At 49.3% G+C, this 27,889-nt stretch overlaps 1 pseudogene; it reads right to left on the reverse strand.

The window, feature by feature from the left end:
- Positions 1-27,889, reverse strand: part of LOC148218020 (uncharacterized) — a 67,587-nt pseudogene that overhangs the window by 11,174 nt on the left and 28,524 nt on the right.

The following is a 27,889-nucleotide window of genomic DNA, read 5'->3' on the forward strand; positions in this document are numbered from 1 at the left end:
GTGAGGAGTTGTTGTAATGTTAACATTTAACCAGTGAAGGAATTCACACCTGTTGAATGTATTGAAAAGTAACAAATGATGAGGACTGGGAAAACTGCACATGCTTGAAAAAGGTAGGACAGGGGAGCAATCTGTTTAAGTGTTTGAATATGTATAGCCTTTTGTAAATATGTATTGGGCTGATGCAATTCCCAGGTGGGCAGGGGGTAGTCTCTGCCCTCACCGATTCGGGTGGACTGGCACTGGCTCCATCCCCCTCTGATCTAGGGGGGGCAGTGCAGTCGCTGTTGTTACAGATGAGCAATGTGGTGGTTGGCTCTCACAATTAAAGGATGAACAGTGTGTGTATGTTAAGATAAGTTTTGTGGATGTATAATGATGTTATTGTAATATATCCTCCCATAGTCCTCTTTCCCCTCCCCCTTGCATTGTTGTCACGACATGGCTCAGGCAGTCGGGGCATTTGGGGAGGGCCGGCTTGTTCCTACACCTGACCTCCAGTGCAGATGTAAGAAAGGAGTCTCCAGCAATGGACGGCAGAGAAGGAGTTCAGCGACAAGACTTTGGGAGGGCCCAGGGGCATAAAAGGCAGAACATCCATTCTGTAGGGGAGCACGTGGGGGTTTAGTCCCAGAGCTGATATTTCTCCTAATTCAGTCTTTTGCTGTATGTGATAAATGTGATTCGTGCTAATTAAGTTGTAACTATATTAACAAAATTGTATTTAGATCAATAGAAGACAATTGTTACAGAGTGAGAAGGGGGAGATGGGTGAGACAGGATAAAAGACATCTTACAGATGTTGGGAGTCGAAGAAGGAGGTTGGAAGAAAGTCAGATAAGAATAGTAGAAGGACGAAGGTCTGATAAGCGGCATCTAGAAATACAGCTTCAACCTTGAAGCTGTCAAAAATGGAATGATCACAAGCATGGGACTTAATTAAAGTCATGTTATGGAAAACATCTGCTCAGTCACACAGGGCGCCTGCGCTACCTGCAGGTCACACCTCGGTCACTGATGAAGATGATGAGCCTTCACGGGAAATAAGACCCTTAAAAGGATAAGAGACCCCCAACCCATTAGTAGAGCATGCGCCGTGCAGTATAGTTACGTAGATCTTAGGAATAGAAACTAGGAGGAGCTTTCTAGAAACTTCTGTAGCCTACAGTATATAAGTGGGATTGTTAGCCTGGATGCTTTGGTACGTGAGGAATGGGAGCCACTCCCCGTATCCCCGGTCGGAGGGGGGCCCCTCCCCGGTCGGTTTTGCTTATGCTTTATATGAACCTCAATTATACTAAATTACTTACTGCCAAATTTTGTATATTCTTAAATATATGCACTTTGATTGTTTCATCTCCAATACTTTAATTGTCATCTCCAATACTTTGATTGTATTCATTTTGTTACTATTAAAAACTTACTATTAAATTTAATCTTGTTGCTTGATAAATTGAGAAAAATAGAACATCATTCATAACAATTTGGTGCCGAAACCCGGGAACTCCAGTCCAGGTGAAGAGTGGCTAGTTTTGGGAAGGAGCTCCCCACCAATTGTTAAGGTGGTCCCAAGGCTAGACCAGGCTCTCCTGGAGAAGGAGTTCCAAATTAAAATAAAGCATAAGCAAAAGAAGCTCGCTGCAAGGAGGCGCGCCAGAAGAAGAAGGCTCCTGTGGGAACGCCGGCAGAAAGGGAAAGGTGCCCGTAAAACGTCTTGTGCACAAGAACCCTGTGCGAAAATGGGCTGTGTGAGTACCATGGGGTTGGGTAAAGGGGGCGGCTGTGTGCTTGTGTGTGAGTGAGGAATGTCTGAAAGGGGAGAGCGAGTGAATACCCCGGGAGGGACTGGGAGGGAAAGTCCCAGCCCGAGAACTCACGAGAAAAGTCTTTGAGAAGGGAGCTGATGCTCGGAAGAAGTGATTTAAGAAGGGAGTGAATGAGTCAGGTTCAACTATCTGTTGGGAGGATAATAGATGGAAGTTTCAGTACGTGATTAAGAAAGGATTGTGGAGAATGGCCAGAAAGAGAGGTTGGGGAGAGAATAAAAGGAAAAGAAGGAATTAGGTAGGAAACAAGTGTTTGGCAAAAGAAGTGAGATTGGTATATTAAGCGAAGGAGTTGAACTGCAGAACGAATGAGAGAGAGCAAGGGAAATGTTGCCGCCAGAGATGGGTCAGAGGAAAAGTAAAATCTCTGACCCAGGGGTTGTGAAGTGTGAGAAAAATTCACAAGAACCCAGTGTGCCTGGGAACCAAGAGGGGGTTTCCCAGAAGGGGAGCGAGATTCCTCAGGACAGCCCCCTGAGGATAGTGTTACAATACTAAAGTACAAGGGAATCCCAAAGAGAAAAAGTAAGCAGAAAATTATACAGTACTGTATGTTTGAGTGGACAAAAGAAAAGATTTGTGCAAATAATTTGTACTGGCCAGAGTTTAAATCATTTGAGGATTAGATTTGTCAGGCTTTAAATCTATATATGAGTTCAAAACAACGTTTTAATTAGGAAAAAAAGTGAATATGCTGCTTTGTGGCTTCCAAAAAGTGTGTGGGGGGTAAATTTATAGTTCAAAGGCAAGAAAAAGAAGGTTATTCGTTATACCCTTTGCAAACTAAAGGACGGGCAGCAAGAAGGGACTGGCTAAAGCCATGGGAATCGTTAAATCACCTCCCACCCCCATACAGACAGCCTGTCCAGCCTGTCCAGCCTGTTCAGCCCTTGGTCCCCAATGCACCCCTTATTCAAGTCGAGCCAGTAGCACACAGAACTAGAGGCAAAAGGGAACAAGAGGAAGAAAGTGACAAAGAGAGTGAGGAAGCAGGAAGGGAAGATAGATTATACCCTCTTAGAGAGGTTCCAATGGCAAATCTGGCCCCAGGACAGGGACCTATTGGTTACGTGAGTGTTCCCCTGCATACTAGGAACTTTAAGAAATTTAAGAAAGAAATGGGCAGGATGCTAGAAGATCATATTGAGGTATCAGAGAAACTAGATCAGTTATTAGGACTGAATATTTACACCTGAGTGGAATTGCAGTCTATTTTAGGAATCTTGTTTACAGTGGAAGAGAGAAATGATTAGACAGTCAGGAATATGGGCTTGGAATAAAGATCATTAGAAGCCAAACCAAGGAGATCAGAAATGGCCTATGGTAGATCCAAATTGGAATAATCAGGAGGTAGAACATAGGCAAAATATGAGAAATTTCAGGTAGATGATTATCCAAGGAATTCAGGGAGCAGTTCCCAAGGGACAAAATATAGGGAAATCTCTGAGTGAGCACCAAGGGAAAGATAAGTGCCTGGCAGAATGGTTAGAGAGACTAAAACAGGATTTGCAGTTATACTCAAGCATGGACCCCGATACACCAGCAGGGCAGGTCCTTTTGAAAACACAATTTGTAGCTAAGTCTTAAGGGGGGACATCAGGAAGAAGTTAGAAAAATTGGAAGATTGGCAGGATAGGAGCTTCAGGAGTTGTTAAAGGAAGCACAAGAAGCGTATGTTTGGAGATATGAGAAAAAAAATTAAAGCCAGGATTCTAATGGCAGCAATCCAAGAAATACAAGCAGCCACAAACACAAAGAATTTATCAGGAAAGAATAAAAAGAAGAAAGAAAAATCAGGTCCTGCTTCTGAGGACACAAGACCTCTGTGCTTTTCTTGTCACAAAAAAAAAGACATTTACAAAATTTTTGTCCTGTTTCTAGGGGTACAGGAATGCCATTGGGACAAGTTATGTGATATCAAATCTTGTAGTTGGCATATCTCCGGAGCTTTAGTGGATTAGGAAAAATAACTGATCAATCTAGGGAGAGAGATAAGGCAGTGCTGCAAAACTACGAATATTTTGTGCCATCTTTGGAACAGAAAAAGTTAAAATAGCTCATATGAACCTTATGAGGCCAAGGGTATCAAAGAGAAACAAATTCCAGGATAAAAACTTTGCTACCGAGAAGATGGACATCTCGGCCCTTGGCTGCAACCCAAGGGGCCTTGAGACAGGTAGAAAGTTAAAATTCCTGAGAATTATTTTCATTGTGCTTACTATAATACCCCTGGCAACTGGCTAAAACCAGCATGGAGCAAAAAAGAACAGACCATGCAGGAACAAATTACAAGAAGACAAGCAATGCAAGAGCCAGCAGTAAATAAACTATTCCTGATACCTGTGGGTCAAGGATAAAATAGAATCAGTTTTTGTGGCACATTCACATGTTAGTGCTGCCTGTTACAATTGTACCAGCTTTTTAAAAAATTGTATGAAAAGTCCAAAATTCTATTGAGTAAGAAGAAATTTAGGATTCAATGGGTGAACTCCTTATCCTAACAATAATCAACTTTGTCCTAGATATAAAATTTTCTTTTGTTTTGAAAAATGTAATAATGGAAGTTGAAAAAAAAAAAAAAAAAAGATAGGAAAAGATCAAAAGGAAAGAGTTAAGGAAATTGAATGAGCTGTATAAACAATTAAAACAGCACTATAGCGACTGGGATTTGCCAACTTCAAACAAAAATTTGTGTGTAGATCTAATGCAAGAAATTGACACAGAATTGGGATTATCTAAATGTTTTGTTTGTAGAGGACTTAGAATGGCTAAAAGATGGCCATGAAGAGGTGAGGGTTTGGCTCCAGAACAATTTTTAAAATGGAATCATACACAAATTACTAAAACCCTAAAACGGCCTGAAGGCTGGGTCCTGAGTCATCAAGTCATTGGAACAGTTTGTATAACTCGGGAAGGGAGAAAATACACTGAAGTGGTAGGATATACTCCTTGCCTATCTACATTAGTAGTAAATTCAGACAATAACACAAAGACCTGGTGACCCAAGAGTCCTACTGGATATTGGGGAATAGCAAAAGAAATGAATTGCAAGTGGAATAATCAAACTAATTTGTGCTGGCATAACAGTTCTGGAGCTAAGCCCTACCAATCCATAAAAGACTTGAAATCTTATTAGGAACAACCAGAAAATACAAAAAAGAAAGATGGAAAGCCCCTGATGGAATATATTGGATTTGTGGGCAACGAGCATACAGTGAACTACCCCGAAAATGGGAGGGAACTTGTACCTTAGGGATTATACGACCCTCCTTCTTTGTCATACCAAGGTCTAAGGGCGATGTACTAGGAACACCACTTTATGAAACCTTAGAAAGAAAAAAAAGAGAATTAAATCTCGACTATCCAATGGCGGGAGGAAACCAAAAATGGAAAGATGAAGAATGGCCTGCAGAAAGAATTATAGCATACTATGAACCTGCTACTTGGGCTCAGGATGGGTCTTGGGGATATAGAACTCCAATTTACCTATTAAACCGGTTGATAAGGCTCCAGGCCGTAGTGGAAGTCGTCTCAAACCACACAGCAGACGCTTTAAAGTTGTTGGCCAAACAGCATTCACAAATGCGAGCATTTGTATATCAAAACAGAATTGCCCTAGACTACCTGTTGGCAGAAGAAGGAGGAGTTTGTGGGAGGTTTAATGAATCTGAGTGTTGTGTGGAAATGGATGACCACGGGGAAGCCATCACCAAACTTGCTGACGAAAAAGTGGCACATGTACCAGTTCAAAAATGGAATTCTATCCTGAAAGCTGACTGGTGGAATAATCTTTTTGAGGGTGTGTGGTGGAAAAAAATTAGGATTCATGCTATTGTGTTCTGTTTTAGGTCTATTGTTTCTGCCTTGCATGATATCCTGTCTAATCAAACTAATCCACTCAGTAATTCAAGGAATGCAACTTACAGCCATGCCCATAAATCTAAAATCAACAGCAAAAGAGAAATTAAATTCCTTGATGTTACTGAAAGCACAATCCACTTGCACTCGAAGAAAAAAAAAAGAAAAAAAAATTAAGAAAATAGTGACTAAATGCAAAAAAAAAAAAATACCCTGGCATGAGTAATGTTAACCAAATTTGAGAAAAAGTGTGAAAAGCTAGATGCCACATGAAAAATATTAAAAAAATTAGAAACTAGTATAAAGAATCATAGACAATACGAAGTAGCAACTTTTTAGAGCACGAATCAATATAATCGAAAAGAGAAATGGGGGAATTGTGATAAATGTGATTCGTGCTAATTAAGTTGTAACTATATTAACAAAATTGTATTTAGATCAATAGAAGACAATTGTTACAGAGTGAGAAGGGGGAGATGGGTGAGACAGGATAAAAGACATCTTACAGAGGTTGGGAGTCAAAGAAGGAGGTTAGAAGAAAGTCAGATAAGAATAGTAGAAGGACGAAGGTCTGATAAGCAGCATCTAGAAATACAGCTTCAACCTTGAAGCTGTCAAAAATTGAATGATTCCAAGCATGGGACTTAATTAGAGTCATGTTATGGAAAACATCTGCTCAGTCACACAGGGCGCCTGCGCTACCTGCAGGTCACACCTCGGTCACTGATGATGATGATGGGCCTTCACCGGAAATAAGACCCTTAAAAGGATAAGAGACCCCCCAACCCATTAGTAGAGCATGCGCCGTGCAGTATAGTTACGTCAATTTTAGGAATAGAAACTAGGAGGAGCTTTCTAGAAACTTCTGTAGCCTACAGTATATAAGTGGGATTGTTAGCCTGGATGCTTTGGTACGAGAGGAATGGGAGCCACTCCCCGTATCCCCGGTCGGAGGGGGGCCCCTCCCCGGTCGGTTTTGCTTATGCTTTATACGAACCTCAATTATACTAAATTACTTACTGCCAAATTTTGTATATTCTTAAATATATGCACTTTGATTGTTTCATCTCCAGTACTTTAATTGTCATCTCCAATACTTTGATTGTATTCATTTTGTTACTATTAAAAACTTACTATTAAATTTAATCTTGTTGCTTGATAAATTGGGAAAAATAGAACATCATTCATAACACCCCTAATTAGGAGCATCAGTGCATGGTTTTGATTTCCCGCACAAAAAGGGAAAACTGCTCCAAAGCCCTGTGGATGATTTGGAGAGGGGAGAGATTTCTGGCAGAAAACTCCAAAAACTCAGAGCATGAGAAGTAAATGAAGACCCTTCAAACCAGTTTTCCACTCGCCTCCCTCTTCCAGCTGCACATCCTACCTGGGGAGTGGAGGGTGGGAGAAACGACGCTCACTTTGTAAAATTTTAAAGGTTTGTTAAACCGTAGCAGAAAAAAATACACCAAAAGACTGAATTAGGAGAAAAATCAGCGCTGGGAGCACAGGACTAAAGCAGCAGACCCGCGTGTGATTTGGGGGCCCAGCGGGGTCCCCGGGCTGCCCCCCCCCCCCCCCCCTCGATCTCGGCCAAGGGGTGCGAGCGGCGCGGCCCCGCTGCTGAGCACTGACCCCGCCCCGGGGGCCGCCGAGACCCCCCCGAAAAAACCCCACACCTGCACCCCCCCTTCAGTCCCTCCGACCTTCCCAGTCCTGGGGGAAAAGGGGGAAAGGGGAGGACCTGGGGCGGGATCACCCGGAGACCCCCGGGGTGAGGAGCGGGGGGGGGAGGTTGGGCTCGCGCTGAGTGGGGGGTCCCGCGCGAGGATTTCGGGGGGGTTCGCTCGAGGAATTTTGGGGGTCCTCGTGCGACGGATCCTCGTGCAAAGGGCTCCTCTCCTGCCACCGTCTCCTCGTGTCACCCAGACCAGTCTGGGGAGCTCTTTGTGTCACCCAGATGAATTGGGGGGCTCCTCGTGTCACCGAGGGCTCCGCGAGTGACACTGAGAGCCCTGTGTCACCAAGAGCTCCTCAACTGCCCCCAGCTCCTTGTGCCACCAGGAGCCCCTGGAGTGCCACCAGCTCCTCGTATCACCGAGAGCCCCTCGTGCCACCAGGACCTCGTGCCAGAGAATTTGGGCAGAGTCTCTGTGCCACCCGGAGCCCCTGAGTGTCACCAGCCCCGTGCCAGGGTCCCCAGTGTCACCGGGGTCTCTCTCTGTGTCACACACCAGGAACCGACCCCCCCTCCGAGCACCAGGACCCCCGAATTTAACCGTCCTCGTGCACCGGGACCCCCTCAGGACCCTCGAGTTTCCTCTCTCCCCTCCTCGTGCACCGGCATCACCGGACCGCCCCCCCTTTCCCGAGGAATCGCCGGAGACCCCCTCCATCAATCACCGGGCACCGGGACCACCAGAGGACCTCCCCCATCAATCAGCACCGTCACCGTGCACCGGGACTCCCCCCCACCATCGAGCAGTGACACCCCCTCATCGTGCACCGGGACCGCCGGACCCCCCCTCAAACATCGCCAGCCTCGGGCACCGAGATCACCGGGACCCCCCCGTCATGCACCAGGACCACCGGAGACCTCCCCAGGAATCACCGGACACCCCCTCACGAATGACCGGGCACCGGGACGCCCCCTCGGGCACCGGGACTGGACCCCCCCCTCGTGTACCGACCACCCTCCGGTGCACAGGGCCCGGACCCCCCTTTGTGCCCCCCCTGCCCATCCCGGGGATTCCGCCCCTCCCCTTTGACTTCCCCCGGGAACAGGAGCGGGAATGGGGGGGGGGGCCGTGCGCTGGGGGGGCACCGGGGTGTCCCCAGCATCGGGGGGAGGCCCTTGGGGCTCGCTCCTTTCCCCCCCCTCTCCTCCGGTTATCACCAGGGACCCCCCCAATTTACCGGGGCTCCCCCTATTCACTGCCCCCCCTTCACCGACCGCCCCAAAGCGCTGGGACCCCCCGGATACTTGGGACCACCCCAGCGCGCCAGGACCCCCCCCTCACTCACAGCCCCTCCCCCATCTATGGGACCCCCCCCACTCACCGCTCCCCCCCCCGTCACCAGGACCCCAAAATCCATGGGACTCCCCCCACACTCATCAAGACTCCCCCCAAATCCATGGGACCCCTCCCTCCCCCCCACTCACCACCCCCTTCTCAGCACTCCCCGGGCCCTCCCCATTGATCGAACGCCCCCATGGCCCCCCCAGCCCCTCGCCCTCGCATTGGGCCCCCCCGGGGCCGAGGCAGAGCCCTCCCTGAGGGACACCCCTCATCCCCGGCCTGCAGCCGCCCATGGAGCCGCTGACCACAACTCCCTGCCTGCGTCCATCCGGCCAATTCCTCTGGCCCCGCACAGCCCAGCCTGCAAAGCCAGCACCTGCTGGGCACCTGCTCCATGCCACTTCCAGGGGCTTGGGCTGCTGAAGGGCTGCTGGGCTGGGCCCTTTGTGACACAGGGCCGTTCTATCGGGTTCCTGGGTGCTGTTGGCCATTCTGTTGTCCTGGTGACATGGCACAGCCCCGCCCTGCAGGGGTATATACGGGGCACAGGGCCCTGCGCTGCCCAGGGCCAGGAGTGCCACTGGCTCAGGAGGAAGCAGCTCCCGGGATCTCTGTGCTCCAGGCAGTTGCACATGGAGAAGGAAAAGGTGAAGCCCAACTCCAAAGCAGCCAGCCCCATGCCCAGCAGGATGGAAGAGCAGGCCCTCAGCGGGCAGGGGCTGGGGACAGGCGACAGCTCAGGCCTGCAACCATGCAGCAACCTCAGCAACAGCTGCCATGAGGGATCCCAAGGGGAAGCCTGCATTGAGCAGGAGCTGTCCCCACAAGAAACCACCAGAGACCATCAGGCATCCTGAGGGGAAGCCTGCATTGAGCAGGAAGTCTCCCTAGAAAAAAACACCAGCAACCATTAGGAATCCTGTCCCAGCTGGGAGGGCTCTGCTCCCTGCGCGCACGAGGGGCGGCGTGGGCAGAGCACAGAGACCTTCCAGGGGCCTGCGGGAGGGACATTCGTGGCCAGCGCCTTCCAGCTGATCCTCGCTGTCTCCTGCTTCCTCCAGGCTATGGCTAGAGCTGCCGTGTGGGAGGGATGGGGCACGATGAAAGCAACCCCTTGGATGTTAATACATGCAACAAGTCCTTTAAAAGGTCAAAACACATGTCAAATTTTGTGATGCAAGACAGAAACAGCTGGAAGGGCTTGAAAAATGTGTTCCAGGAACTCGTGATATGACAGCACTGGTGTTGCTTGGGAACTGTTCTTCCTCACCTCCTCCCTCATCTCCCTCATCTCCTCTTGGAGGCTCACAATCACAGCAGAGACATGAGCCTGCATCGGGCCATTGATCATACTCTCAAAATTTCTAAGCTTGTTGCTTGTTAGCAACAGAACCCACTGTCTCTGTTATTATCAGCATTAATTGTTGCAATAAAGGTGGTGTATTGAGATGGCCCCAGGTTTGCCAGATTGCACAACATCTGCCCTGTGCACCTGACCTTGTCAGGGTCATTGTCATGCTGTCCATCCCTCCCAAAGAGCACCTCCAGCACTGCCACTTCTCTCAGCTCTTGGATCCCTTCCTCAAGGGTCTTCCAGCACATTCTATGGTGGTGCTCCTGCATTCTCTCTCTGTGGACAAACCTCTCTCTCACACTCATTAAAAGGCACTCCCAGAGGGAAAGGAGGCCTGGCTCCCTTACAAATACCTGGTCCACACCTGAGTCCTGGGTCAAGGGTCCCAAATTCCTTGCCTCAGGACCATCCAGTTGCACACCTGTACCCATAAGGTCTCACACCTGCAGTAACCAGGTGGTAAAAGCCTCACGGCCTCGTCACTCAATGTCTTTTTGCAGAGTATGGAGACTTTTGTACGACAGGGACTTGGGGATGATCTCAACCTCTGGCTCCCCTGCTGGTTGTGAGGGCCCTCCTTTCTTATCCTTATTTTCTAGGTGCCTTGTTTTCATCTTAGACTTCTTTGTTTCCACAGGGGTGACTATTGCTGGCTGTGAGTGCCCTTGCAGTTCAGCTGGAACCTGAACAGATGTAATATCTGTGGGTTCCACTGCTGCACCATCAGACTCTCCCTCTTTAAGGCAGGGGGAGGGTTTCTCACCAGCTGGGGAAAGGTACTCCTTCAGCATCTGGCCCATCTCACACATCTCCTTCACTAAAACACCCACCCAATCCGGGTGTTTCATTTCTGAAGTGGGCTGTGGGGCAGGGTCAGGCTCTGCAGCAGCATCCCAATTTCCTGGGGTAGGTATCAGGGTTGTTATCCAAATCAATCTCCCCTTATCTCTGAATGTTAAATAGAACAGGTTTAACAGGCATATCAGCAACACCAGCCACTGTAAATGCATTAGCATTTAGAGAAGATTTGAAGCCTTTGAAGCCTTTGAAAACTGGTGGGGTGGACCTAAACGGTGGACTGGATGAAGGGAAGGGAGAAAATTTCCCATGCTATTTTCCTCACAGTAAGTACCATTATTGAAGTAACCCCAAAAACACACAGTTAAGAGTGCAATAGCTCTGAACCCACGTTGCCATCTTCCAGAGGAAGTTAAAAACCCATGAATTCCTCACCTTATCAACCCACAAAATGAACTGGATAATAGTCACAGTAGCCTTAGTGATAGGACCCATGTTCAAATAAGGGCCTGCAAACGGGAGAGATGTAGCAGTGACCACGTGCAGCCCAAACCAGGGTAAACTGGACAACATGGTGCCACCTAAAACACAAAATCAGGTCACTCATGAACTGTTACTGCTTTTCCAGCCTTTCCACTCAATGTCCACAGGTTTTACCGTTGGGTGCCAAAATCACTCCTGATTTGAATAAAAGACAGGTGTGTGCTAGGGAAAGCAGGGCCTTCCCTTGAAATGGAGGAAGTAAATCCCTCCCTCTGAATGAGTATAATTTTGAAATTAAGGGGCTCTCAGGCCAAGATATGGGGACAGGAATGACAGTTCTTTACTAGTATATCTAAGAAGGCAAACAGAACAACAACTCTGGAATCAAGAACAAGCAGAACAGGAACCCAGTTCCAGTCCTTCTGGGCCTCAGGGACTTTTCCCCTGTGCTGCAGTCACCGTCACCGCTGGCAGTGAGCGCTGGCAGATTCCCGGTGGACGGGGCAGATGTGACGATCCCGGCACCTGCAGGGGCTGGGGGTGATGGCAGCTGTGTCCCAGATGGGAAGGGATGGAGGAGAGGCAGGATGCTGGGAAAACAGCAAGCTGAAGCAGGAGGGCGTCCAAGCAGGGCTGCGGGGTCCAAAACAGAGAGGCAGCTCCCGGCGTTGGGATGGTGGGGGGGTAGCAATGACCTTTCTGCTCCGAGAGCCAAAAGCGAGCGAGAGCCAGCAACTGCCCCCCACCCTCCTTTACCTGCTTCCAATCTCACCGTGTTCCCCCTTTCCCTCCCCCCACCCTCCGAGAGAAACTCCCAAAAAACCAGTGACGCTCTCCCTGGTGCTGGGACCCAACCATCAGTGCTTCTTAGCATGTCAATGGGAAAAAAATTCCACAGGCAGAGAGGAAAGGAAAAAACAACCCCCAACAGACGCTTATCCAGTTCTTCACTGATTTGAGGTTTATCAGCTGTTGCAGACACTGGGATGATGGTACAATGTTTTAATGTTTGGTAATAATCTAATTTCACAAGTGTTATTAATTATATCTCTTATCGGAAATGTTTTGGATTGCTGTATCAGAATTATTCCCAATTACTCTAAGTTTCTGGTTTTACTACATGTATTGTTTTGTTTTGAACTTCCCTTCATGTTCATGGCAAGAGTCATGAATGCTGTTTTTAAAACAAAGAATGGAGAGTTAGCTCCTAAATATTTACGTATTTATAAAAATTTTTTTGCAATATTTTTACCAAAAAAATTTAAAATATTTTTATGTAAGGCTCTTGAATTGAAGGTACAATGACAAAGTCTAATTAATTCATTAACTTAAGGAGAAGGTATGCATGTGTTTTTATCATCAAGTTCAAAGTAGTCACCTCTTCATTCAGCCAAATATCAATTGCCTCCAAGAAAATTAAGCCCAGTGAGAAGAAAAAGAACCTAATCACCATGCAGCCTTCGTGGCCAGAACAAAACCAGAAGCAGGACTGCCAAGACACGGCTGTGTCTGGAAATTTACAGGCAAATTGCCAACAAAAGCCTTGTGTCATCATCATGGAACAGTGTTCCTACTAACCTTCTTCAGTTATTCCCTGTTCCAGGATCCAAGAGCACATTCAGTGATGTCAAAGATCAACATTTCCAGCTAATGGACTATTTGGACTTTAAAACAATGGTCATTTATTTCCATTTCCCTAGGAGACATTGGACATTATTCTTTTGTTTTCTCATGCTGTGAAACCCTGGGTCAATGACATGATAGAATTTGCTAAGTTTTGTTGATTGTAATCTGTCTTTTATGTATCTTATCCCATATCTAACAGATAACCAGTGATAACCTTAATGAGATAACACCCTCACAAGAGAGAGCTATTTTATCATCAGAACATATGAGCCTTTTTTGAATTAATGAAAAAGGGTGAGATGTTGCAGTCTGGTAGACAAATTATAAAAGGAAGGCTTCATAAAATCAGGTCTTGCTCTCTGCTAAATTAATAGCTAGCCTGTCACTTCTTCTATGTGCAGCTAAGTAACTTGCTTGTTCCCATGTGAAAACAATCTTAAGCCTGAAAACGATTAACACAACAAGCTATTCTGGTAAGAGAACCATTTGCACCTGCAAGAAATAAGAAATCTGTCGTGCTGGGGACAAGGACGTTCATTCCCTTCCAGGAGCCCAATGCCCGGCTGGGGCTCCAGGGCAGGGGGTCCTTGAGCAGCTGCCCCAGAACCTCCGCCAGGGTCTCCCAGCGCAGCCGGAGCCGCTCGGCCTGGGGTCCCCAAAGGCCTCAGCGAGCCCCAAGTCCCTGCCAGGAACCCTCAACTCCCTCCAAGCCAGCATCCCCCACAGCCCCTGCAAGTTCCCCCCATGGCACCGGCCGTGGCCGTGTCCCCACATGTCACTGGCCATGTCCCACCATGTCCTCACCCATGGCTGTGTCCCCACCATGTTTCCATCCCTGTCACTGTCCCCCACATCTCCATCCATGCCCGTGTCCCCCCATGTCCCCACGAATGGCCACATCCCCCTCCATGTCCATGTGTCCCCATGTCACTCTCCATGTCTGTGTCCCACCCTGTCAATGTCCCCCCATGTCCCCACCCATGTCTCAGTTCAGTGTCTTTATTTTTAGACAGTGTTGGATGTTTTAAAGGGATGAAGAGAAATGAAAAGCAAATCAAGGCCAAAATAAAAGAATTTCTGTGTCTGTGCGAGCTGAGGTTTCACGTGCTCGGGAGGGAGGGAAGAACATTTTTGGAGGAGTTTCCACCCCACTGTCTCCAAAATCTTGGTCTTTGCCCCAGTCCATCACCATTTGGCTGCAGAAGACACCTTTGGGCAATAGGAAATCAAAATCCTGGAATCACTGATGTTTGATGTAGTGGTTTTGGTTTATTCATTTGAAACTTTTTTGTGGTGAGAGACGATTAAGAAGGAGACAAAAAACAGGTTTAACTTTAAATGGTAGAAAGAGAAATTTTATTGCTAGAAACTATAAGAAATATAAACTTAGAACAAAACTTGAGACTACTTTTTTTTTCTTCCACACCATTTTTTTTAATACTGAAAACACAGAAAAACAACTCAGGTAGTTTTCCATCATTAAAATAGTTTTTTACTCATTTACTTCAAAGAGGAGACTTTTTTTCAGTCTATGGAGATTTCTTCACAACAAACAGTTTTCTTGTGGTTTGGATGTTAGAGTGATTAAGAGAATGGAAATCTGATTACTATCTAAAACCCCTTTATTCAGACTAACAGTTTTTCTCACAACTTTTATTAAGGACTATTAATTTATGAGGCACACTCTAAGGATTATAGCAGTTTAAAGAAAAGCTTACTTTATTTTTGAGTACAGTGGTTTTTTGCTTTTCTTTTTTTTCTGGGGAACATCAGAGGGATTTTGATTATTTAAACTTACGAGATTACAGCAATTTTAATGTGTGTTTACTTTAATATTACTGCCTTTGTTTATATTTACAGTTAGAACAGTCATATTCACTTCGTAATATTTTTATGTGTTATATAGGAAACAAGAAGTTTTTTGCCATCTCTTTAAAAAGAGAAATTATAGTTCACGACTTTTCTCCTTTGTTTATTTGGGACTTAACTTTTCTTTTTGTTTGATTTTGGTGTTTGTATATTGTTTCTGGGTGCAGCACTATTTTGGTTTTTTCGTTGTTGTTGTTGTTTTTGTTTTGGTTTTATTTAGGAGAGAGAATAAAGTATCTGTAAAGTTTTATTCTGGGCATTGAAAGAGTTAATACCTTGCCCGGGCAGCAGAGGGTTTTGTGACTTTTTCCAGGTGGGGCAGTTGGAGTTATTTACAATAAAGAGCCTTTCAAGGCCAGGCTGGGGGCTGGGTGAGGACTGTAGGGTTTAGTCAGAGGAGCCGTGATGAGTTTCTGGTTTCATGGCTGTTCTCCGGCGCCCGCTGCACTCAATTCCAGCCACGGGCCGGGGGTTCTTCCTCCACCCTGCCCAGCAGGGCACCACCAGAAGAGAGGATTGAACACAGAAGATTTTCTGGGGTTGGAAGTCAACAAATCCACTCTCCCCAAGGAATTCTCAATGTCGGATTGCATCCTGATGGACTTTCCTGCCCCTGAGTTCATCCAGGTGCCCACAGGGAGAAAGGATGATGCAGAGCCCCCCAGCCAGGTGTCTTCCCAACACGGATCACCAGGACCACGGATCACCAGGGCTCTGCCCAACGGGGGTCACTGGGGATCATCCAACACCGATCCTCCCATGGGGGATGGAGCTGGAGCAGAGCACGAAGCTCTTCCCACACTTGGGCACTCACAGGGCTTCCCTTAGTGGAGCCTCCATTGGTGTTGGGTCAAGGTTGAGCTCTGTGAGAAGCTCTTCCCACACTCAGGACACTCGTAGGGCCTCTCCCCAGTGTGGATGCGCCGGTGCCTGATGAGGCTGGAGTTGCGGTTGAATCCCTTCCCGCAGTCGGGGCAGCGGAAGGGCCTCTCCTCTGTGTGAATCCGCTCGTGTTTGAGGCAATCAGAGCTGGTTTGAAACCTCTTCCCGCACTTGGGACACTCGTAGGGCCTCTCCCCAGTGTGGATGTGCTGGTGCCTTCTCAGGCCGGAGCTATGCCCAAATCTCTTCCCACATTCCAAGCAGGTGTAGGGCCGGTCCCCTGTGTGGATCACCTGGTGCTGCATCAGGTTGGAGCTGTCGCTGAAGCTCTTCCCACATTTCCCACACTCATAGGGCTTCTCCCCAGTGTGGATCCTCTGGTGCCTGATCAGCTCAGACCTCCGGATGAAACCCTTCCCACATTCCAAGCACTTGTGGGGCTTCTCCCCTCCAGGAGGCTTCTCCACCAGCTCTGAGCTCTGCCTGGATCTCCGGACACCTACCCAGCTCAGGGAGGGTCTTTCCTCCTCGCAGCTCCCTGGGCTGGGTTTGCAGCCCCTGCTTGTGAGAGATCTCCCTGGGTTTTCCTCCTCCTCCATTTGCCCACACCTTCGGAATGACAAATCCTGGTTTGCGGAAAAGAACAAGATAAGAGGTACTTGGGCTGGGGTCTTCTCCTTTCCCAAGATCATCTCAGGAAGTCACTGAGCATCTTGTGTCTGTGTGTAAGAACCTCCAAGACACCAAGATTCAGCCCAAAAATCCTCCAAAGATCAAGATACACATCAAAACCCCTCCAAACAGCAAGATTCAGCCAAAATCCTCTCCGAAATAGAAAGATTAAGGCCCTGCAAATAAACTAAATCACCAACAGCCCAATAAAGCTCAGAAACACCAAGATTCATCCCTGTGAAAATCGTGGAACCCTCTCCCTTGTCACCCGCTGCAGGTGGGGGGAACAACACTCCTAGGGCTGGAGGGGAGCCTGCACATACAGGGAAGGGTGGAACCTTGTGCTGTTTCCCGTTTCTGCTCATCCTCCTCCTCTGTTTTCACCACTTTTCCTGACATTTCTCTTCCTTCTACTATTCCTCCTTCACATGCACAATCCCACCTGCTCCTCCCACGTGCATCCTTTGACCATTTTGTTCTCCAACCCTGCTTCTCCTTCCCTTCTCCTGCTGCCCCCAGGCCCAGCACCCACTGCCGGCTCCCTCTTCCCCCCAAACCCACAGCATCCCAGCGCAGGGGCAGCGATGGAGCTGGGGCAGCTCGGGCTGGGGCAGCGCTGGGCTCTCGGCCGCTCCCGCCCGCACTCGCTCCCCACTGCAGCCGCTGCCGCCACCACAGCGCGGGGGGGGCCGGCCTTGGCGCTCCCCCCCTCCCACCTCCCCAAATTCCCCTGCCGGGGGGCGCTGGGGCCAGGAGACAGACGAGTGACAGATCAGGGGGGCTGGGAAGAGTCGGCAGCCAGAGAGCACTGAAAATCTCAGCAGTGACTACAGTGGGATCTTCGGGGACTAAACATGGCAGGGCACCCATGCAGGGTAGAAAGGGAAAGCCAGGAAGAGCACCCGGGAAAAGGGCTGATGATTCCTAAATATCTCTGAAGGGTCCCTTGGCAGCATGTTGAGGGAGTTTGCACATTCTCCCAGAGGTAATCAAGGACATGGACACCCATTGGGGCAATAAGGGAAGTCAAGAAGGGATTTAGACAACAGGGCATGGATGCTGTTGGTGTGCTGGGAAGGGATTGTGTGAAGGGCAGTGTGCAGGAATATGGTTCAGGAAAGAAGCAGCAGGAGAAATCTACGTGGGAAGAAAAAGGATGATGGAAAGAGGAGGGAGAGAAAAATACTGAGGATGGGGATGTTTTTCAGCAGGCTCTTATCCTCAGAAGTTGCCAGCTGCTGCAGATCCTTTGTATCCCCGGTTGCCAGGACAGGCACACAAGGAGGTCAGGATTGCAGGGGGTTTCTCTGTGCTGGGCAGCGGCAGGAGCGGGCGCAGAGGGGCGGCACCGGGAGCACGGGCTGGGGGCCTGTGGGGAGCTGCGGGGCCGGGCCGGGGCTGTGGGGCAGCCGGGGCTCAGCGCCGGGCGCTGCCTGAGCCCAGCACCCCCCGGCAATTGCAGGCCCGGCAGTGGCCCCCGGCCCCCAGGAGGCTGCGGGACGCCCCGGCCGCTGCCCGGCCCCGTGGAGCTGCCGGCCCTGCCCGCCGGGGGGGCCGCGTTTGGACACTGCGGCAGGACAGGCACCGGCTCTGGGATACGGGCTGGCCACGGCAGCCACAGCACAAGGAGCAGCAGCACAAAGGAACAGCTGGGAAATGGGGATTGGACGTGCAAGGATCGAGATTCGCTTTTAAGCATTTTCCTTGGGTCACTGCAGAAAGGAATGATTTTGCAGAAAGCTCAGCAGCTGTCAGAGGATGAGCACCCCCAGGCACTGAGGGGGCTGCAGGAGGGGCAGAAGAAGCCCCTGGAGCACTTGGTCACAAAGGCACAGCAGGGGAATGCAAGAAGGGAGGAGGAAAAGGCCAAGGGGAAGGCAAAGGCCATGGCAGAGTTTCTACAGCCCTTGAGGGATGAACCCCAGGGCCCAAGGGGGCCCCAGCACCCAGGGGCTCTCACATCCTTACACCATCTTCAACCAGGTGCCCTCCTCACACTGACACCATTCAGTCCTTGATGGCAAAGATGCTTTCTGGGGATGCCCACTTACACAGGATGGTAAACTGGATTTTGCCTTTGAGTGGGAACAGGAGATAGAAGGGAAAATGGAAAAGACATGGACGGTCCTTCTGCAGGGATGCACGGAAGCACCAGCCTTATTGGGGCAAGCCTTGCAGAAAATATCACAAGAATTTACCCCACCCCCAGGGATTGGGTTAATGCAGGATGTGGACTACTTGCTCCAATAAGAAGGACAAGAAGTGGTAGAAGAAGCCTCTGTGAATTGGCTGAATGTTCAGGCTAAAAAGCATCTTTGATTATTTGAAAAAAAAAGTGCAAATGCTGGAGAAAAAGATTAAATATTTGGGACATATTTTGACTGAAGGTTTGTGGTGTATTGACCCAGAGAGGGACCAGGCAACCTCAGAACTAACATTACCCATCACTTATATGGAGCTGGGACAACTAAGGGGATTAAGAGTGAATTGCAGGACCTGCATTGAGGATTTTCTGTTCCAGCCAGAATATTGTAGGACTTTTTAACCCCAGAGAGCCTTAATATTATGGTATGGACATAAGAAAAAGTACAAAACTTGAGAAAATGAAAAAACAAAGTGACTGAACCCCTGCCATGGCTCTGCCAGACTCAGAAAAGAAATTGGAATGGGGTGTGGATGTTAAATAGGGCCATGCCAAAGGAATTTGGAATTCCCGGCTGCAGGAGCAGCATGGGAGGGCACCACTGACCCTGCACTGAAGGCAACGCAGCAGCAGCCAGGGCTCCACATCGGGCCAAGCCCCTGGGCCTGCCCACAGATCCTCTGCTGAAATCCTCTGCCTGGGCACCCTCCTTTGGCATCTCCACACACTGGGGCCAATCCTTGCTGCCACTGCTGGAGCTTCGCTGCTTTCTGTGCCTGCACTGCCACAGCTGCTGGGGAAGACAACGGCACAATTCCACTCTGCCCCTCAGTTACACTCACACACTGGGCTGCCGGGGATTCCATGGTCGGAAAATACAACGAGTGTAATTTTAAAAATCTATTTCTGTACTCAGGCTTCATGTGCCTTTGCACTGGGGAAAGGAATTTTAAAGAGATTTCTAAGGAATGTTCCTCCACTCGACAGAGATGAGTTTAACATCTCAATAGACTGGGAATAGCCCAAAAGATACTCACAAAGATAACGACCATTAAGGCCCATCAGCAAACATCAAGGAACACCCACCCCAGACACTGCCCCTGGCATAGTTGGAGATGCCTGGTCTGCAAAAGGCTGAGAAGGAAATCCAGGAGTGCGGACCTAATTAATATAGAGGGGAAGAAATTTGGGTCCGATAGGAAATTGAATACTTAAAATTGTACCACTTGGAAGCAATGAACATAAAACCAATGGATTTCTATAGGTTTTGGACTGTAAAAAGTTAAGGGAAAATCGAGTAAAACTCACGTATCATGGAATGATTTTCTCTGCACACCCGGGCTATGTATGGCTGAAATTATTTCTGTTGCACATCCTGGCCAGAATCAAGTAATGCCTTGATTCTCTAACAGTAGAAATGGTGTTGAAGAGTTTTGGGTCCTCCCGCAGTTTTGGTGACAAGATTACACCATTAGAATATCTTTTCTTAATACTCCTACTTTTGTATTTTCAGTTAAGATTGGGCCAAGGGTGTGAGAACCACATTTTAGTGTTAGGGGAATAAGAAGAAAAAATCTTTATTCCTTTGGGGATTTTTTTGTGTATGTTTATGAGTGGCTGTTAGTGATGGCAAAATTTTGGTATGGAATTTGTAACGTTCACTGTTCACCTTTAGGCTGCATTTGGCAAAACCAGAAGCCCTGTAATATTTAATAGAATATTGTTTTAAAAAGAGACCAAAAATGAAAAGCAGCGGGAGGGGGGAGGGGAGAGAGGAAGGAGAGAATATGTGAGTCACCTGATGGGCTTTCGAGAGGTGCTTGAATTGGGGAAAAGGGGGTTGGATCCCCAGAGGAAGCAGGAGGGATCTGGAGCTGTCCGCTTTGAAACTACACCCCAAAAATACTGAAAATCAGGGATTCCTCCCAGGAAAAAGCTGCCGGGAGCTGTCCAAAAGGAGTGAAAGAGGGGGTTGGGAACCCGAGATTGAGCAGGAGAGGCCTGGAACTCCCAAAAGCAAGCACGGGTTAGGGGGTTTGATGTTGGAGTGATGATTGGGAATGGGCCAAAGAATGGGGGAAAAGAGGGAGCTGGGACGCCCAAAGATTGGGGGAGGGGGCTGGGAAACCCACATTGAGTCGTGAGGGGTCAGTAGATTTGGGGAATGATGAGAAAGGGGGAGAGAGGGGGAGGGAAAGGTGGAGTTGGGATGGAAGAAAGGTGGTTCCCTGTCCCTTAGCACTCGATCCCTGGAGCGATTATCTGCGGCTTGGATGGGGGGGCAGATCCTCACTGGAGGGGCCCCCTGCCCATCCCAGTGTGTCCATCTCGCTGCTTCCCTCGAGCTCCCAGCCCGGCCCCGGCTGCCTGCTCTGCTCCCTCATGGATTTCTACCCTGCCCACATCCAGCTGAGCTGGTTCCAGGGCCAGCAGGAGCTCTCGGGACACGTGGTGGCCACCGACCTGGTCCCCAGTGGGGACTGGATTTCTACCAGCTCCTGGTGCTGCTGGAAACCCCCCGGCACGGGGTCAGCTCCAGCTCCAGGTGGAGCACGTCAGCCTGGAGCACCCCCTGAGCCGGCACTGGGGCACGGCCCGGACCCCACAGCGCCGGGAGGGGCTGGCAGGACACGGAGGGGATTGGGGGGCCTGGGCTTAACGTGGACACCCTCCCTGGGAACCCTCTTCCCGCTGTCCCATCTCCCTTTATAGCCCATCTCCCACTCCTTTCCCACCGGTCCCGTTCCCTTCGTGCTCACCCGAGAGAGCTCCTCGCCGGCAGCCAAGGGATGGAGGAGAAGGAGCAGGAGAGGGAGGAGGAGGAGCGTGAGGAAGAGGAGGGATAGAGGAGGAGCAAGAAGAGGAGGAGGAGCAGCGAGAGGCGGCAGCCCGTGCGTCCATTGCTCTCTGGATCTGCAGCCCCTTCGCGCCCGCAGTATCGGCCCCCCCGTATTGTGTAGGTGACCGGGGAGGGGGACCTCGCCCCGAATATCTTGGGCGGTCCTGGCAGGGTTTTTTTGAGAGGGGGAGGGATATTTGGAGCTCACCCGAAGTATCTTTGGGTCTCCCTGTTTGTGTATTTCGGGAGGCGGCGGGCGGAGCGATGTTTGCATCTTGCAGGGCTCCAGAGCTGTCCCGAAATCCCCTTTTGGGGGATCCTGCGGGGTCCCCGGGTGGTTTTTTGGGGATGTCTGGGTGGCGGCTGCAGACAGAGCCCCGGCGGTGGGTGGGGGATGGAGGTCCCCGGAGCCCCGTGGCGATCGCCCGGGACTGGCAGGGCGAGGGGAGCAGCCTTGAGGGGGGGAAAGCGAAAAGGGGAGAGCCCCGGGAGTGCCGGAGCCTGAAATGGGGGCCTGGAGAGGGGGGACCCCGAGAGCCGGGAGTGAGGGGAGCCTGGAGAAGGGATGAGCCTGGAGACGGGACACCGTCCCAGGGGACACCAACGTGGGGACCCCAAAGCCTCCCAGGGCTCTGGCCACGCCAGGGGCTACAAGGCCACGAGGCCGGGGCTGCTCCGGGCCGCTTCCAGGCTGTCCCTCTGCTCTTGGGTGCCGGGGGTGGCCCTTTGTGACACGGGCGTGTGTCAGGGCCCTCGGTGATGCGGGACATTGTGGTGCTGTCATGAATGAGAGCGTTTGAGATCACTTAAAAAACGGTGACAAATGCATGAACAAAAATCAGATTTAATATTAAGCAACAAAGTACAATAAGTTTGTTGGCAAGATTCACTCTACTGCCTACAGGACAGGTGAGGCACAACAAGGCAAGAACAACACCAAATAAAATCCATGCAATCAGAACAGAAATTAACTGGGAACTCTCTAGGGGAGTGTGGGTGGGTGTGTGCTGTGTTTAGGTGCATGCAGGGATTAAAAGGAACACGGCCTGAAAACTTAACAACTCTAAACAACTCTTTAACTTCTACCTTAATTTGTAACTTAACTTATACCTTAGGCCTAGCAAATCAACAGAGGAACAATACTGAACGTGTACCTAACTTAACTTATAACTTAACATTAACAATTCCACAATGTCACTTAACAGCATTTAACCTAACTTACATCTATAACTTCCGACTTAGCAACTTAATACAAAAACAACACTTATGACTTACATTTAAGAACTTAGCAAAACACTTAGCATTTAACAGCATTTAAGTATGTTCATAACTATAACTGAACCTTGCTTAAAGGCCTAACTTAGATATCCAAGGTACTTCCACATCTAGGAAAGCTGTATTTCTCCCAGATTTGCTATAGCATATGTGCAGGGGCACACACACAGACAGGAACAGTCAGTACAGGCAATTCCCCCCAGAGCTCAGTGAAATCCTCCCTTCAGATGTTTTTGCATCTCCCACTGGCCGAAGGATGGGGCCTTGAGCAGTGAGGGTATGGGCCCAGGACAAGTCGTGTTTCAGTGATCCTCCAGGCACAGCAAAGCCGAGGGTTTGCTGGCTCTGAGAGGCCCCTCAGAGGGAGACTGCTGGTCACAGCCCACGGTGGCCCAGGAGAGCTCAAAGGTCTCCTTTTGGATTTCTGCTGGCAGGGTCACAAGAGAGTGGGCTCCAGTCATAATAATGTTTCATCCTGGCCTCAGTTTGGGTCAGCACTTTCTCTAGAAGTGGGGGAATGCATCACCACACTGGGATCTCAGGGGTGCCCATGGCCTGGGTGATGCTGGCCTGATGCCAGGCACCCACCAAAGCCACTGACCCTGCCTCTCCAGCTGCAACAGTGGGGAGAAAGTTTAACCCAGAGTTCCTGGGATGGTGTAAAAAGGGGAAACATCCCGTACCAAACAGCAAAATGTGCATCACAGACCCAGCCTGGGCATGGAGAGGAAATTTATTACCAAGCAAATCACGGCAGGACAAGAAGAAGGGAAAGAAATCTCTCAAACCCCTTCCCCCTCACCCAACGGGGGTCACTGGGGATCATCCAACACCGATCCTCCCATGGAGGATGGAGCTGGAGCAGAGCACGAAGCTCTTCCCACACTCGGGGCACTCACAGGGATTCCCTTAGTGGTGACTCCGTTGGTGTTTGGTCAAGGTTGAGCTGTGTGAGAAGCTCTTCCCACACTCAGGACACTCGTAGGGCCTCTCCCCAGTGTGGATGCGCCGGTGGGCAGTGAGGGTGGAGTTGTGCTTGAATCCCTTCCCGCAGTCGGGGCAGCGGAAGGGCCTCTCCTCTGTGTGAATCCGCTCATGTTTGAGGCAATCGGAGCTGGTGTGAAACCTCTTCCCACACTTGGGACACTCGTAGGGCCTTTCCCCAGTGTGGATACGTCGGTGGATTCTCAGGTTGGAGCTCCACTGAAAGCTCTTCCCACATTCCGAGCAGGTGTAGGGCCGTTCCCCTGTGTGGATCACCTGGTGCTTCATCAGATAAGAAATAGTGCTGAAGTTTTTCCTGCATTTTCCACACTCGTAGGGCTTCTCCCCAGTATGGACCCTCTGGTGTCGGATCAGCTGGGAGCTGTAGTTGAAACCCTTCCCACATTCCAAGCACTTGTGGGGCTTCTCACCTCCAGGAGGCTTCTCCACCAGCTCTGAGCTCTGCCTGGATCTCCGGCCGCCTTCCCGGCTCAGGGAGGGTCTTTCCTCCTCGCAGCTCCCTGGACTGGGTTTGCAGCCCCTCCTCGTGAGAGATCTCCGGGGCTTTTCTGCCTCCTCCATCCCCGCACACCTGAGGAATGAAAATTCCTGGTTTAGGGGGAAATAACAATAAGAGAGCTCCATAAACTGGGTGTTCCTCCTTGCCCAAGTTCATCTCTGGAAGTCATTGAGGATCTTGTGTCTGTAATAACCTCCCAAACACCAAGATTCCCACTCAAAATCCTCCCGACTTTAAGACACAGATCAAAACCACCCCAAATATATAGATTCAGCAAAAATCCCCTCCAAAATTGTGCTGGGTTGAAAGCAAAACCAGTGAGAGACTCCAAGTCAGAAATACAATTTGATAGGAAAAAAGAGAAGAGAAATAAAATCCATGCAATAGTACAAAAGAAAACAACTGACAGAATCAGAATACAACCTGACACCCCACTAGTTAGGGTGGTGGTGGCAGTTCCAATGAAGTGGTCTTCTTGAAGCAGTGATGCTGTAGAAAGGTCTGGTAGCTCTTGTCCTCTGGAAACCAGTGGGTAAGGGCTGCCTTGGTGTTCCAAATCTCAGATTTTATCTAGGTAGGAAAGGCTTGGCTCCTCCCCCTGGCTGGAGCATCTCCCAATGGGATGATGGAATTTTATCAGTCATGCAGTGGCACTCAATGGCCCATTAACAGAAGATATCTTCCTGGAGGAAGGATGGGTTGTGGAAAAGATAAAGAACACTGCCCCACCTGGTTTTAACAGATGGCCCATTAGCACAGGATATCTCCCACACAGATAAGGATCCCTGCTCCATCTGTTTTTTTCCACCACTCTTTGTTCTTTTGTTTCTTCCTGGGACCTCTGACTGGTTACTTCATGTTTGCTGCTGATTTCCTCTCCCTTTTGCAGATGAAAATGGTAAAAGTGTCTTTGACCTGCCTTGCTGGATATTGTGAAGAGGAAGAGTCATCTACTGCAAGTGGAAGTGTCACAGGTGGAGCAGAGTTCTGTGAGTGCTGTATCAAACCAGACCTCGTCAGACCTGCCAGAACAACTGGTCCATGCTGCCCTTCACTGCTCTGCCTGTTCCCCACTGTTTCATGCCAGAGTAATTTAACTGCTGTTAATTGGGTGTGTGTTTCACTTGAGCCAGTCCAGCAGAACCAGCAGAAAGCAGCCCCAGAATGAATGGGGCTCTGCAGAGGAGCCCCAGACTATTCATCAGCCTGCCCGCAGAACTGGCTCCAACTCTGAACCCTTGTGACCACACTCTGAAGAAGACACACTTCTGATATTTCTGAGGCACTTATGACTGAGGCACTGCATGTGCTTGTGCAGGTAAGAATCCCAAAGTTCTTTCTGTCAGGAAAATTAATCCACAAACACCAGAGATTTATGTCCAAAAAGGAGACAGAGGAGTCCTTTTTGCTTTATTCAAATAAAGGGAGAGGCCATGGGACATTCCCCTGGGATCTCTCAAATTTTTGGAGGACGCAGCCTCCTTTTTATCTTATTTTCCCGGCTGCATTTCCCTCTCTCTTTCCCCTTTGGCTGAGGTACTTGAGAGGCACAGACTTCCCGGAACGCCTGATACCTGAAATTCCCCTCTATTGTATAACCCTCCCTTTTCATTTTTAATTCTTATAGAATTCATAGTTTGCCCACCCCCATTGCTTCTTTCATCTTTCGATATCCAATTTCATTTATCAGCAGCCTTACAGTTTGTTTGTAAAGGCAAATATCTCTTTCCATTCATCAATCAGTGGAATCCATCCCATTGTTTCTTTTATCTCTCAGTGCTAGCCTTATCTAAACGGAGATCCACAGCTCATTTGTAAAGACAAATTCAACATTCCTCTCAGCTTTGATTTCCCCCAAAATGGGAAAACTGCCCCAAACCCCAGGGGATGACTGGACGGGAGAGATTTCTGGCAGAAAACTCCAAAAACTCAGAGCAGCATAATGAGAAGTAAATGGAGACCCTTCAAACCAGCTTTCCACTCACCTCCTTCCTTCCAGCTGCACTTCCTACCCCTACAGTGCAGGGTGTGAGAAACGGCGCTTGCTCTTTTAAACTTTCAGCAATTTCTTAAATCTTAGAAAAATACAGCAAAAGACTGAATTAGGAGAAAAATCAGCACTGGGAGCACAGGACTAAACCCCCACGTGCTCCCCTACAGAATGGATGTTCTGCCTTTTATGCCCCTGGGCCCTCCCAAAGTCTTGTCGCTGAACTCCTTCTCTGCCGTCCATTGCTGGAGACTCCTTTCTTACATCTGCACTGGAGGTCAGGTGTAGGAACAAGCCGGCCCTCCCCAAATGCCCCGACTGCCTGAGCCATGTCGTGACAACAATGCAAGGGGGAGGGGAAAGAGGACTATGGGAGGATATATTACAAGAACATCGTTATACATCCACAAAACTTATCTTAACATACACACACTGTTCATCCTTTAAGTGTGAGAGCCAACCACCACATTGCTCATCTGTAACAACAGCGACTGCACTGGCCCCCCTAGATCAGAGGGGGGTGGAGCCAGTGCCAGTCCACCCGAATCGGTGAGGGCAGAGACTACCCCCAGCCCCCTGGGTATTGCATCAGCCTAATACATATTTACAAAAGGCTATACATATTCAAGCACTTAAACAGAGTTTCTCCCCTGTCCTACCTTTTTCAAGCATGTGCAGTTTTCCCAGTCCTCATCATTTGTTACTTTTCAATACATTCAACAGGTGTGAATTCCTTCACTGGTTAAATCTTAACATTATAACAACTCTTCACCAACATTCACAACACAACATTCGCATTAAAAGATCTCTAAACTTTAGGAAAACTTCTTTTACAAAAGTCAACCCTAGAAAACACATATTATTCACTCTAACAATTGCTAAAACAGTGTAATATAGTTATCACAATGGTCTTGAGATTAGAGCCAGGATTGGACTAAGGAGTGTGACTGGGGCTACCATTGGGCTTACGACTAAGAACGGTGTTGGCCTTAGGGCAGGAACTGGGCCTGAGTTTGGGAATTCAAGATGAAGCTGGCATTGGAGTGTGGGCTGGCACTCAAAGCTGCACTTAGGGCTTGAGACTACCATTGGAGTTGGGCTTAGAGTTGCTATTGGGGCTGGTTTTGCCTTAGGGCTAAACGTGGCATTTGGTTTAGGGCTGAGCATTTGGTAGGGGCTGGAACTGGGGCTGGGCTTTGCGGTTAGGGCTTGGATTTATATTAGAGCTGGAATTGGGGTTAAGGCTAAATGTGCCATTTGCCTTAGGCCTGGCCTTGAGATTGGCTCTGAGGCTGCATGAGTCTGGCACTGGGATGAGATTGAATCCAGGAGAGTGAGTGTGTCTCAACATAGAGTGAGATTGAGATCAGGATCAGGGTGAGCTTTGGGACCGAGCGCACGCCCAGACGGACAGGGGAGATGTCACTGCAGGATGTCCCTGGCATCGTCACAGCCCTGCTCAGGCACCACCAAAAGGCAGCAGGAGCTGGCTGGTCCAACATCCAGGTGCTTCCAGCACCGAGAATATCCCTCTGTCCAGTCCCTTCGGCTGTCCTGGACAGGCTCCCTCCAGGCTCTTTGTCACCTCCTCGATGGCAGAGCATGGGATATTGAGTGGCTTCTAGGACCCTGCAGAGTCCTTGAGGAGGGCAAGCCTTGCTTAGCCACAACCAAATTCTCTCCCTGTCATACACAGCATTCCCATCCTGCATCCAATCCCATCCCTGTGCCACTTTCTGGGAAGAAAGGA

This window comes from Sturnus vulgaris, unplaced genomic scaffold (assembly GCF_052056855.1).
Source record: "Sturnus vulgaris isolate bStuVul1 unplaced genomic scaffold, bStuVul1.hap1 Scaffold_195, whole genome shotgun sequence".
NCBI lineage: Eukaryota > Metazoa > Chordata > Aves > Passeriformes > Sturnidae > Sturnus > Sturnus vulgaris.